The following is an 11,521-nucleotide window of genomic DNA, read 5'->3' on the forward strand; positions in this document are numbered from 1 at the left end:
TTCTAGTATAAAAAATCTGTTATGAGAAAAAAGAGTAATTCAAGATGACTCTGCATTCCTCTTAGTTCATTGGTGACTGCAAACCTGAAATCCCACCTGAGACATATTGCTGTGGATCTAGGGACTCTGTCACAGATTGGTTCTTTAATAATTACCATCATCACAAGCAGTTTTCAGATGAAGTAATTAAAGCTATCTATAGTCATATGAAAAAATGCTCTAAATCACTACTGATTAGAGAAATTCAAATTAAAACAATTCTGAGGTACCACTTCACACCTATCAGATTGGCTAATATGACAGAAAAGGAAAATCATAAATGTTGGAGATGTGGGAAAATTGGGACACTATTGCCTTGTTGATGGAGGTGTGAACTGATCCAACCATTCTGGAGAGCAATTTGGAACTATGGCCAAAGGGCAATTAAATCGTGCATACCCTTTGATCCAGCAATACTACTACTAGATCTGTATTCCAAAGAGATCAAAAAAAAGGAGAAAAAGAACCTGTATGGTGAAAAATATTTATAGCAGCTCTTTTTGTGGTGTTCAAGAATTAGAAATCAATTGGGGAATGGCTGAACAAGTTGTGGTATATGAATGTAATGCAATAGTATTGTGCTATAAGAAATGATGAGCAGGTGGATATCAGAAGAACCTGGAAAGACTTACACAAATTGATGCTGAGTGAAGTGAGCAGAACCAGGAGAACATTGTACACAGTAACAGTGACACTGTGTGATGATCAGTTATGATTGACCTACCTCTTCTCAGCAATACAAAGATCTAAGACAACTCCCAAAGACTCAGGATGGAAAATGCTATCCACATCCAGAGAAAGAACTATGGGGTCTGAATGCAGACTGAAGCATACTATTTTCACTTTTTTTGTTTTTTGTTTTTTTGTGGCTTTCCCTTTTGTTCTGTTTCTTCTTTCACAACGTGACTAATTTGGAAATATATTTCCATGATTGCACATGTATAACCTATATCAGATTGCTTGCTGTCTTGGGGAGGGGGAAAAGGAAGGAAAGGAGAGTAAAAAATTTGGAACTGAAAATCTTATAAAAAATGAATGTTGAAAACTATCTTTACATGTAATTGGAAAAATACTATTTACAAAAATTATCATCATAAATAGGTATCATTTATTAAATACCTTAAAGTTTATAAAGTGCTTTATAAATATTTCATTTTATCCTTACAACAATGCTAGGAAGTAGGTGTTACTACTATCCTATTTTAGAGATGAGGAAAATGAGGCACCTAGCAGTTAAGTGATTTGCCCAGAGCCACACAGCTAGTAAGGGAAATCAGGTTTGAACTCAGATATTCCTGACTCCAGCTCCAGCGTTCTAATGTGTCATTATTAAAATATTATGGTTAAAGAAGTCACAACAGTAATAGGGTAGGAGATTCAGGTGACACATACATATCTATTACTTAATAAAATATAACTTATCACAGTTATATTGAACTTTAGGGTTGGAAAAGAAGTGTATACATACTATCTTTTTGATCTTTAGAACAACCCTGTGATGTAGATACTATTATTTACCCATTTTGCAGATGAGGAGCCTCAAGCTCAGAAAGGTTAAGTGACTTACCCAGATGTTGCTGTTTGAGAGGTTTAGACCCCTCAAGGACCAGAGTACAGGACAGGTCGTCTGGAATGAATTCACAGACTCAAGCATTCTTTGATTCAAGGTGGCAAAGATTTATTGTTACACTATACAGCAGGCAGAGGTCCTTAAGGAATTCTGCCATGGTAGGCAGAGCTCCTTAGGAAACTTGCAACCTAACAGGAATGATGCTAAAGCTTATATAGGAAAAGTAGTGGATTACGTGCCAAGTATACTTAATTAGGTGATAACATACAACTACATCATTTGCTACTAGAAACTCAGGAGGGGAGTTTCCTAAGGGGTGTGTTTTTGGTCTGTTGTATCTGAAACAAGATAGCTTTGGGAGTCGAAGTCTATAGCTTCACCTCTGGATTGTATACAGTAACTGTGGTCATCAGTACTTGATAGTTGTGCTGGTAAAGATAGTCCTGTTCATACAAGGGAAATTCTATAGAGATCAGCTTGTTCTTGTAACAAGAAGAGATAGTTTGCCTCACTGGGCTCACTCGTGAGTTATCATCAGAGATTGGGTCCTTGGGCTAGGGGAAAAACTGCCAGAGGTAGTGTTTTGAGGCTAGGGAGAAATATGATCTTGGAAGTGGGGTCCGAGTACAAGCACCCAAGCACCCCATCAGGCCAGATGCTTTGAAATGTCAGGTGATGGAGGTAGAAAAGGGAGAGGAAGGAAAGAGAAAAAAGAAGTCTTCCACAAGAGAACTTGGGCCAATGGGGAGAAGCATGGGAGTTGGAGGCAACAAAAGGGGTTTTGAGAGTCACTAAGATGATTTTTACTCCCTAATTTACTCCTCAATTTCACCAAGGACCAGCCCCCCTCCTGGGACCAATGGGATAGAAAAAGAAAAGAACTACCATCTCAATTATGACCCTGCCTCTTTTGCTTCTATTCCCCTGGCTAGCTCACAAAAGTTAAATATGGTGACATAAATGTTAGCCTTGTCAGTATCATTGTGTACTAGATACTTTCTTTTATTGTTTTTTAACCAGATATTTTCTTGAGGATTACACACACACACACACACACACACACACACACACACACACACACACACACATCCAGTGATTTCAGATAAAATTGTACCCTTCCAAAAACTTCTTAGGCATCTTCATTACTGATTGAACCAGGGATGTGTTTGGTTTAGAGAGCAGCTCCCACAGTTCAGCCAAAATGAATTGCCTAACTTGGCTTATGACTTAGGGCAACTACTATAAGGCAGGAACCTTCTTTGTCAGCTAACCTTCACCCCTTATTTCAACTCATCTCTTCAGATCACTTCAGGTCATCTTTACATAAGCCACTGACAGGGCTCAGCGCCTGACATTATCAGCAAGGCAACTTCTATCAGAGGATTATGTGCTGGCTTCCATTTAGTTATTTATTTTTTAAAACACAGTCAACATCTGCTGTGGAACTGGAATGAACCAGCTTCAGCTAGTTTTTTTTTCAGTTGTTCCCCTTGCAAATCTTGCATTTTATGAACAAAAAGGAAAAAAAAGAAGAAAGGAAGGAATTGCTCCACCTCCCTGCTGGCAAAAAGCCCCTACACTTGACTTTATTCTGAAGTACGTCTAAACACATTCCTAGAATTGAGTCCAGTGTACATGGTTTTAAAATTATTTTCACATTATATTTCTTATTTAAGCAGGCATTCTAATGACATTTTAGCTTTTGAAATTTGTACAATCTGATTTTTTAAAACTCTAGTTTTATGTTTCCTTGGGCAAGTCTTCATTTCTCTTGGCCACATTTTTCTCAGCTGTAAAATATGGAGACTAGATTAGATTGGGGGCTCCCAAAGTAGGGTAGATTCGTCCTAGGAGAAGAGTGAGAAACTCTGATGGGCTGGCCCCATTATTCAAATGCAAAACATATGCTTGCCAAAAAGACTATTGTATGGAGAACTCACACAGGGCAAAGTGTTCACACTGTGGTCAGAGGAAGCTATACAAGGACACTCTCAAGGTCTCTCTGAAGATTGGAATTGATTGTGTGACGTGGGAGACACTGGCACAGGACCACCCAACATGACGTGCCCTCATCAGAGAAGATGCCGTGCTCTATGAGCAAAGCAGAATTAAAGTAGCTCAAAGCAGCTCAAAAGAAACTCGAGATGTACAGATTTAGAGAATCCCCCAAAATGTTCACATGGACTATTTGTGCCCGACCTGTGGTAGAACATTCTGAGCTCATATTGGTCTGATCAGCCACAGTCAGACACACTGTACCTTGACTTTAACATAGTGATGTCATTTTGGTCCTCTTCAAGAAGGAAGGATGACCACCACCAACCACATTGGTAGCATAGAAATAAAATATTAGAACTCTTATTTATGTTTATTTTATAGGGAAATAGATGATCAATTAGCTCTGCTAATATTTACTATATGGTCAGATACTTGCACTCCCTCTTGGTTTATGTATCAGGCAGTCACACTTCACATACAGCACATAGGAGGTATGCAGAGGAGGAATGGGCTTTCTACAACTCAGAGCAGTAGACTCTAGCATTCTTCCTTGTTTGTTTTTGGCATATTACAATGTATTGTAGCTTCCATGTACTAGTTAAGCTGGATTTCTGAATGACATCTAATTTTAGTTGAACTAACCTCTAGGAAACAAGCAAGTAAAGATTCATCAAAAGAAACATGGAATTGAAGGTTTGTTCTTTCTTGTCTGACTAGCTTCAAAGAAATAATTAAGAGAGGTCTCAAGCCTTTGGATTCCCAACAGGGCCATATATCCTGTAAATAATACAAAGCTCTGCTATCATTTCTATCACAGTTTTCCCTCCTCTTCTCTCCTTGTTTTTTTAGGGTGAAGGACATTGGAGTTATCTATGATCTTGTGAGATTTGAAAGATCAGGAGAGAAACCATCAGAAGTCCAGGAATTCATGCCAGAATTTCCTGGGAAAACAGAAAGTCAGGAGCAAAGTCCTGAGTGATATCTTGGTCCAGTCCAGCATTAGGAGAGATGTGAACCCATTGATCCATTAGCTGTGAAACAAACTTGCTGGGGTAAATGCTATATAGAAACACTTTTTAGGTCTGAGCCTAATGTACTCAGAGACCAAGATGTTATAGAGGAGAGCGTGTACCCCTAGGTATTGTAGGAGAAATTTGTACTCCTGTTCTTGGTAGTAAATTTCTCATTGTAGATGCTAATTGACGTTAATTGGTTAAATGGAACCATGGTGCTAAGTACTATTATTTACCAGTGGACTGAATTACTTTACCCCTTCAGGTCTATCCTAGACCAAGTGAGGGCAGTAAATTCAAATAACTGTTTGTCTAGCTCAGTGTCCCCTTACTCTTTCTACCAATCATATCATATTTATTTATTTTTGTGTAATGAAGGCTATCCCTTGAAGTATGATCAGAGTAGACCTTGCTAGTTCTGGTCAACCATGTGGGGCTGGGCACACACAAGTCATTCTTTCTTTCTTTCTTTCTTTCTTTCTTTCTTTCTTTCTTTCTTTCTTTCTTTCTTTCTTTCTTTCTTTCTTTCTTTCTTTCTTTCTTTCTTTCTTTCTTTCTCTCTTTCTCTCTCTCTCTCTCTCTCTCTCTCTCTCTCTCTCTCTCTCTCTCTCTCTCTCTCTCTCTCTCTCTTTCTTCCCCTCCTCCTCCTCCTCCCTCCTCCTCCTCCTCTCCTTCTTCTTCTTCTCCTTCTCCTCCTCCTCCTCTTTTTTTTGGGGGGGGAATCCTAGACATGAGTCTAAACCCCAGATTTAAATAGTTTATTGGGGAATTGGAGTGAGTGCTTAATGAGACACAGAGTTTGAGAAAAGTGAAAACCAGCAACTAGGTGGCACAGTGGATAGGCCTGGTGTCAGGAAGACTCATCTTCCTGAGTTCAAATCCAGCCTCAGACACTTACTGGCTATGTGACTCTGGCCAAATCACTTAACCCTGTTTTCTTGGTTTTCTCATCTCTAAGATGAGCTGGAAAAGGAAACTGCAAACCAATTCAGTATCTCTGCCAAGAAAACCCCAAATGGGGTCATGAAGAGTCAGACATGACTGAAAATGACTCAACAACAATGAGTCTAGCCCTGTACTCGTTAGAGACCAGACTCCCCAGAACTGAATGAAGTCCAGACCATAGGCCTGGGTCCAGACCAAATAGATCCCTTAGGGAGTGAGCGCAGTACCCCAGTCCCTGTGGGCCTGGCAATGGTTTCTCAAGGTTGGATGTATGTATACAAGCTGTCCCTTTGCTTTGGCTCCCTTCTCAGAGGAGAATGTAAACTCCGTTCTAGCAGGGAATATTTTGTGGATTTTTTTAAAAAAAATATGCACAGAGCCTTTATAGAAATGTTCATTTTTAAATTTGTTTGTTGAATTGTTGTTGCAGTTACCTGGCTGCCCTGTTTGTTGAATTACTTATTTAATAATGCAGAATGAATCCAGGATCTCATTATTATTCCTGTTCTTGATGTCATTCCAGTTTTTCACTTCTACTTCAAACACCTCCTCTCTCCCATGGCCCTTTTAGCTTCATAGTTCACCCCCTTCATTCCTGAATTTCCCTTGTGCATTCTGATCTCTTCCTCTGTAGGAACTTCTCAGTTACAGTCTCTAACCTCCTAAACCTGATCAGCATCAGCCCCTGATGACCCATATTCTATGAAATTCACTTGTGATGTAAGGGTGTGTCTCCGTCTGACCCTATGGGGTCAGATTTGCAGGGTATATGTATCGATGGGTGACCTCACATATTCTCTATATTAGACAATCACATGTCACATACATATAAGAGCCAAAACATACTTTCAGATTTTGAGTTGCTCCATTTGAATATGAAAAGGCTAGGAAAGAGTCTGACTAGTTAATTGAAAGAATGACTTTATTCCCTAGGAATAGATAATCACTGTAATTTCTCTACCCCAGTCATTTACATGAATAAATGAAGGAGACAATTTAAAAATTGGGGAGACCAGAAACCTAGAACTATTTGATACTTATAAGGCAACAACCATTTTTGGTTTATGGCCTAGCCTGCAGAGAAGAAATTTGAGAAAGTCTTTGGGATAGTCACCATAAACTAAGGTGAACTTTCTGAGAATCTAGGGGACCAAACCTTTGTTCCAGGAAAAGTCCTAGAAAGAAAAAGGTAGGTTTAAGGCTATTAGCTTCCTTGGGATGGCCTTATTCTTTGTTCTAAAGAGCTTGGCACCTGCTGAGGTTGACTCTCCTAAGGATATGGAAGACCTTAACATCAAGATTCTGAGGGTGCAAATAGAAGAGGCTTCTGGTGGTCCTAGGTAAGGCTGCCAAAGAGAGGCTAAAAAGGCATAGCAGTACTCTAGGACTTCATCTCAGTCAGAAGCTGGAGGTGGTAGAGACCACTGCCAGATGACATCGATCAGGACCAGTGGGACAGTGTTTAGTGGAGACCGTGGGACTGAGATCACTGGAAGCAACCTGAATCAGCAGCTCCACAACCCTAAAGAATTTGAGACATTAGATGTTACACTTCACCTCTGCATGGGCCACATGTTCCCCACACTGTGCTCCTCTCTGCCTATACATTGGTTGCACATACGTGCATTTCAACTCATATCCTCTCTTTCTATCTACTCTCTCTGATGATTCTTGGTATACTTGTTGGAGAGTGTATACAAAGCTTGTGGGAAGATTTGGGACTATTTTTTTCCTATACCATAACATTGCATACTTTTACTTTGTGCTGTGTCCTTTGAATATTAATTATTAATTGATAGTGGGGGGTGGGTTAGGGGCCATTATCTCATGAGTTGGAGTTTTAGGGCTATGGACCCACAAAATGAATGTGAGTTATTCACTCTCTGGGGGACCCATTCTGTGAGTTGGGGAACATTCATTCTGTGAGTTGGGGTGTTACACTGAAATTCCACAATGTATCTTGTATTTTTGAAAAGATAAACACAATACATTATATATACACATAGTACAGTAGAATTTATGGCATTAATATTATTTTTGTTCTGTGGAAAGTTTTAGATTGAATTTCTGTAAAAATAAGATTGGGAAGCAATATGTTGAAACACTTTTGTGATCAAAATTCATTGCTGCATATTACAAATTTTTAAAAAAACATTCATCATCCTTTAAGTCTCTGAAAGTGTTTAATCATAAAGTGTTTGTTTTTTAAGAGCAGATTTTGCCACATATTAACTCTATGGCCATAGGTAAGTCACAGTCCTTTTAGACCTTAGTCCCTACCTTTAAAATGAAGATAATACTGCTTCCACTGCCTGACTCTTCCATATGGTTTTTGTGAGGATAATATGAGGTAATATGTGTGAAAGTAATTGTAAGCAGTTGAATTCCTGAAGCCTGATTTAAAAAAAAAATCTTAAGTATGATAAAGAATGATGTGAGCTCTTCTTCCTGGGTGCGGGGCAGATAGTAACAATGGTGCTACGGGCAGTTTTAAAGAGGAAGAGAAGACTCTGAGGAAGAGCAAATGAGAAAGTAAAAGGATTGACATGGAAGCAGTTGAGGGTGTAAGCGAGATTAACAATATAAATTTGTAGTCAGTATAAAGTTGTGTACAGTACAGTTGTGTGATTTTTTTAAATTGATATTCAGCAACACCTGAGTAGTGATAGAGAAACAGACAGAGAGTGTGACGCAGGCTTGTGACTGGAAAGAGATGCTCATTGATTGAGGGATGGCTAAACAAATTGTGGTATGTGACTGTACTGGAATATTACAGTGCGATGAGAAATAATAAACATCATGAATCCAGAAAAGCATGGAAAGATTTAAATGAACTGATACAAAGTGAAGTAGATAGAGCCAAGAAAACAATATGCATGATGATTATAACAGTTGTAAAAGGGAAAATGGAATATAATTGAATATGAATATTGCAAAATTACAGAGAATAAGGATGGCCCTAAAGAAGATATGTGAGAAGACATCTCCCCACACTCCTTTGTAGAGGTGAGAGGTAAATGGAAATAGAGCATTGCGCGTATTTTTGAGTTTTTTTGAATTTGGTTTGCTGATTTTTTTCTCTTCTTTCTCTTTTTAAGTATTCTTTGTTATATGGGATGGCTCCTGAAGTGGGGGAACAGGAAAGGAGAGGAATGCAGGAGAAATTTAGGTGATAAAATTTTTTTGTATGTTTAAATTTTGTTTGTTTAAATTTAAATTATTTGTTTAAATGACAAACATTTATTTATTTAAAAACAATTAAATTTTATTTTTTTTTAAAGAAAAGGAATAAGCAGTTATAGAACCAGGGCAGGGGTGGAGGGTAGCAATGAACTCAAAGATAGAGGATATAGATATAGATAGAATATAAAGTTGAGCTTGTTAAATATAGGGTCAAGATTTTAAGGGGAAAGAAAATGAGGTCAGAAGTGAAGAAATGTCTTGGGAAAGCAGGGAGATGTAGAGTGACAAGAGGTTTCATTGAGGATGTAGAATAAGTTTAGAAGGGATGAGAAGGAGAGATGGAAGGATAGGGAGTTATGGTGAGACAGGAATTTCAGAATTATCAGTTGTGGAGGTGGAACACTTGTAGGTAATAATAAGATCACAGGCATGACTCTGTCTCTTTCTCCTCTCCTCTCTCACTCTCTCTCTCTCTCTCTCTCTCTCTGGCTGAAATGGAGAAAAGGTAAAGGTCTTAAGAGGCGAAGAAGTTAATCCTCTGGGAAGCAAGGCATTTGAAGAGATATTCACACGTATATTAGGGTCTAGGATGGGGTTAGAGAAGAAGACTGTGAGGCTGGTGCTGAACTCTTTGAGAAAGGAGGGAGAGGACCTGGGAAGATCAGTAGATAATAGCCATCAGAACCTGAAGAGAGTGCTATATCGGTTTGGAGTCAACCCACAAAAGGAAAGGAAAGGTTTCTGAGCAATGCTGGCAGGAGGGGAGTCTAGAAATTGCAGTAAGTTGCAAGAATTTCTTCTCCTGGCCTCAGTGAGTCAGGGGACTGAGTGAAGGTATACTCAGCATGGGAGATAGTGGCTGGAGAATCAGTGTCTTCTTGGGGAGCCAGATTTCTGGGATTGTAGGAGCTGGGAGAAACTTAAAAGAAAGAAATCAGACACGAAGGGCAGTTTATTAATTATGCATCAGAGCCTAATAGGGCACAATGGAAGAGGAGGATAGAATGGGATAGGGACAAAGGAGGGATGGGACTGACATAGATGGGTAGGGAGAAGTGAGAATAGTAGCAAAGGAAGGGACTGTTTGCCTAAGTAACCTTTGGCTCTAAATTACAGGGATTCTAAAAGCAGTCATAAAATGGTAAATTATCATTTCTTAAGCAAGAGGTAGAGGGGATAGTGGTGGTAGAGGTGGTGGTATAAGGGTCTTACCAGGAGAGATGGCCTATCCCTGGTCTTATCTGATTGTTAAAAAGAAGTATTGGGGTGCATAACCTGGCCTAAGTCCTGAAGCCCGGTTTTGTCATGGAGGGGTGAAGAGTGGTGGCATCGTTCACCTCCACCACTACTCATCAACCAGGCATTTCTGCCCAGTGTTGGCTCCAATGTTGAGTAGGTTTTCTCAATGGGGTGATCTAGAATTGAATAGGAAGAAGAGTTTGGTCTAGATTATTATTTTTTTTTGGGGGGGTGAGGCAATCAGGATTAAATGACTTGCCCAGAGTCACACAGGCTTTGCCCCTGCTGTGCTTTTAAATGGGTGGTCATCTTGGTTTGGTCCTAATTTGGATCCTGTGGATTCCTATATTGACTTCTGCCTCCTGGAGTCAGGTCCTCTACTCCGAATCTTTGAGGTTCAGAGTGTTAGGTCTCCAAGGCCCTCTAAATCACATCAAGTCAGGGTGCTAAAGACTTTGAAGCCCCTGGGAGTCTAAATTGTCCCTGTGTGATTGCTCCTACCTGATTCTGGTTGATGCTGTTCCCCAGGGCTGTGGGGCTTTCTCAGGGGGCCCTTCATTCTTGCTTCCCCTTATACAGAACCTTTGAAGATTGAAGTGTTTCTGGCATCTCGATTTGATGAGGGCTTATTCTCCTGGGCCACCCCTTTTCCTATTGCTGGTGGACTTTTGACTAACAGTTCCCCAGTGGAAACATTTTCTTCCAGCATTTTTTCTTTGGATTTCTCAACAATTATTTGTTCTGTTGTGATTTTCAGGTTTTTGCTGCAGTCAGTTTGTGGGAAAGAAGTTTTCTGCTTAGTTCAGGCTGCCAACTTGGCCAGACACTCTGAACCTCCTCTCTACTCCCCCTGTTATCACTCCTAAAGGATAAATTCACAGCTTTTATTTTACTGGGAGTCCTTTCCTCCCTTTTTTGGAACCCTCACAAAGAGTGTCAGAGGTGTGGCTCTCTGTTTAGCCAACACAGCTGGTGCCTTGGCCCATCCTGCCTTTTTATGGCTGCTGCTCTCAGGTCTGGTGGGACTATGCTACTGACTCTCACGATGGTGGACCTCAGACAGTTTCTCAGATCTCTTAGATTCCCATGATTATAAGGCAGAAACTCTCTATTTCTCGCTTCCCTGAGTGGGTCCTTCTCAAGGACTTGGCTGGAGCACTCTTTTGTGTATATTATTCTTTCAGCCAATCACAAGTAATTTCCAGGGGCCACCTATCTTTATCCAATGACCAGGGTACTTTATTCCTGTAAAACTGATTAAAGACTTACTTATGATATCTGGTTTATACACATAAATACTTGTGATACCTGGTTTATAGACATACAGACTTTTGACACCTAGTTTATACACATGATTGATTGATTCAGTCCTTCCATTATCTTAATTGGGATGGTTAGGGGTGGAACCCCCTACCATTTCAAGTGACTGATAGTACCACTGTTAAAGATTTTATCATAGAAAATGTTCTGCATTAAAATGAGTGACTAATGCAGAAAGGTCTTCTTCTGAGGGCAATGTAAACTGGTTAACCTT

This window comes from Phascolarctos cinereus, unplaced genomic scaffold, assembly GCF_003287225.1.
Source record: "Phascolarctos cinereus isolate Bilbo 61053 unplaced genomic scaffold, phaCin_HiC Scaffold_175;HRSCAF=748, whole genome shotgun sequence".
In the NCBI taxonomy this organism is placed as follows: Eukaryota; Metazoa; Chordata; class Mammalia; order Diprotodontia; family Phascolarctidae; genus Phascolarctos; species Phascolarctos cinereus.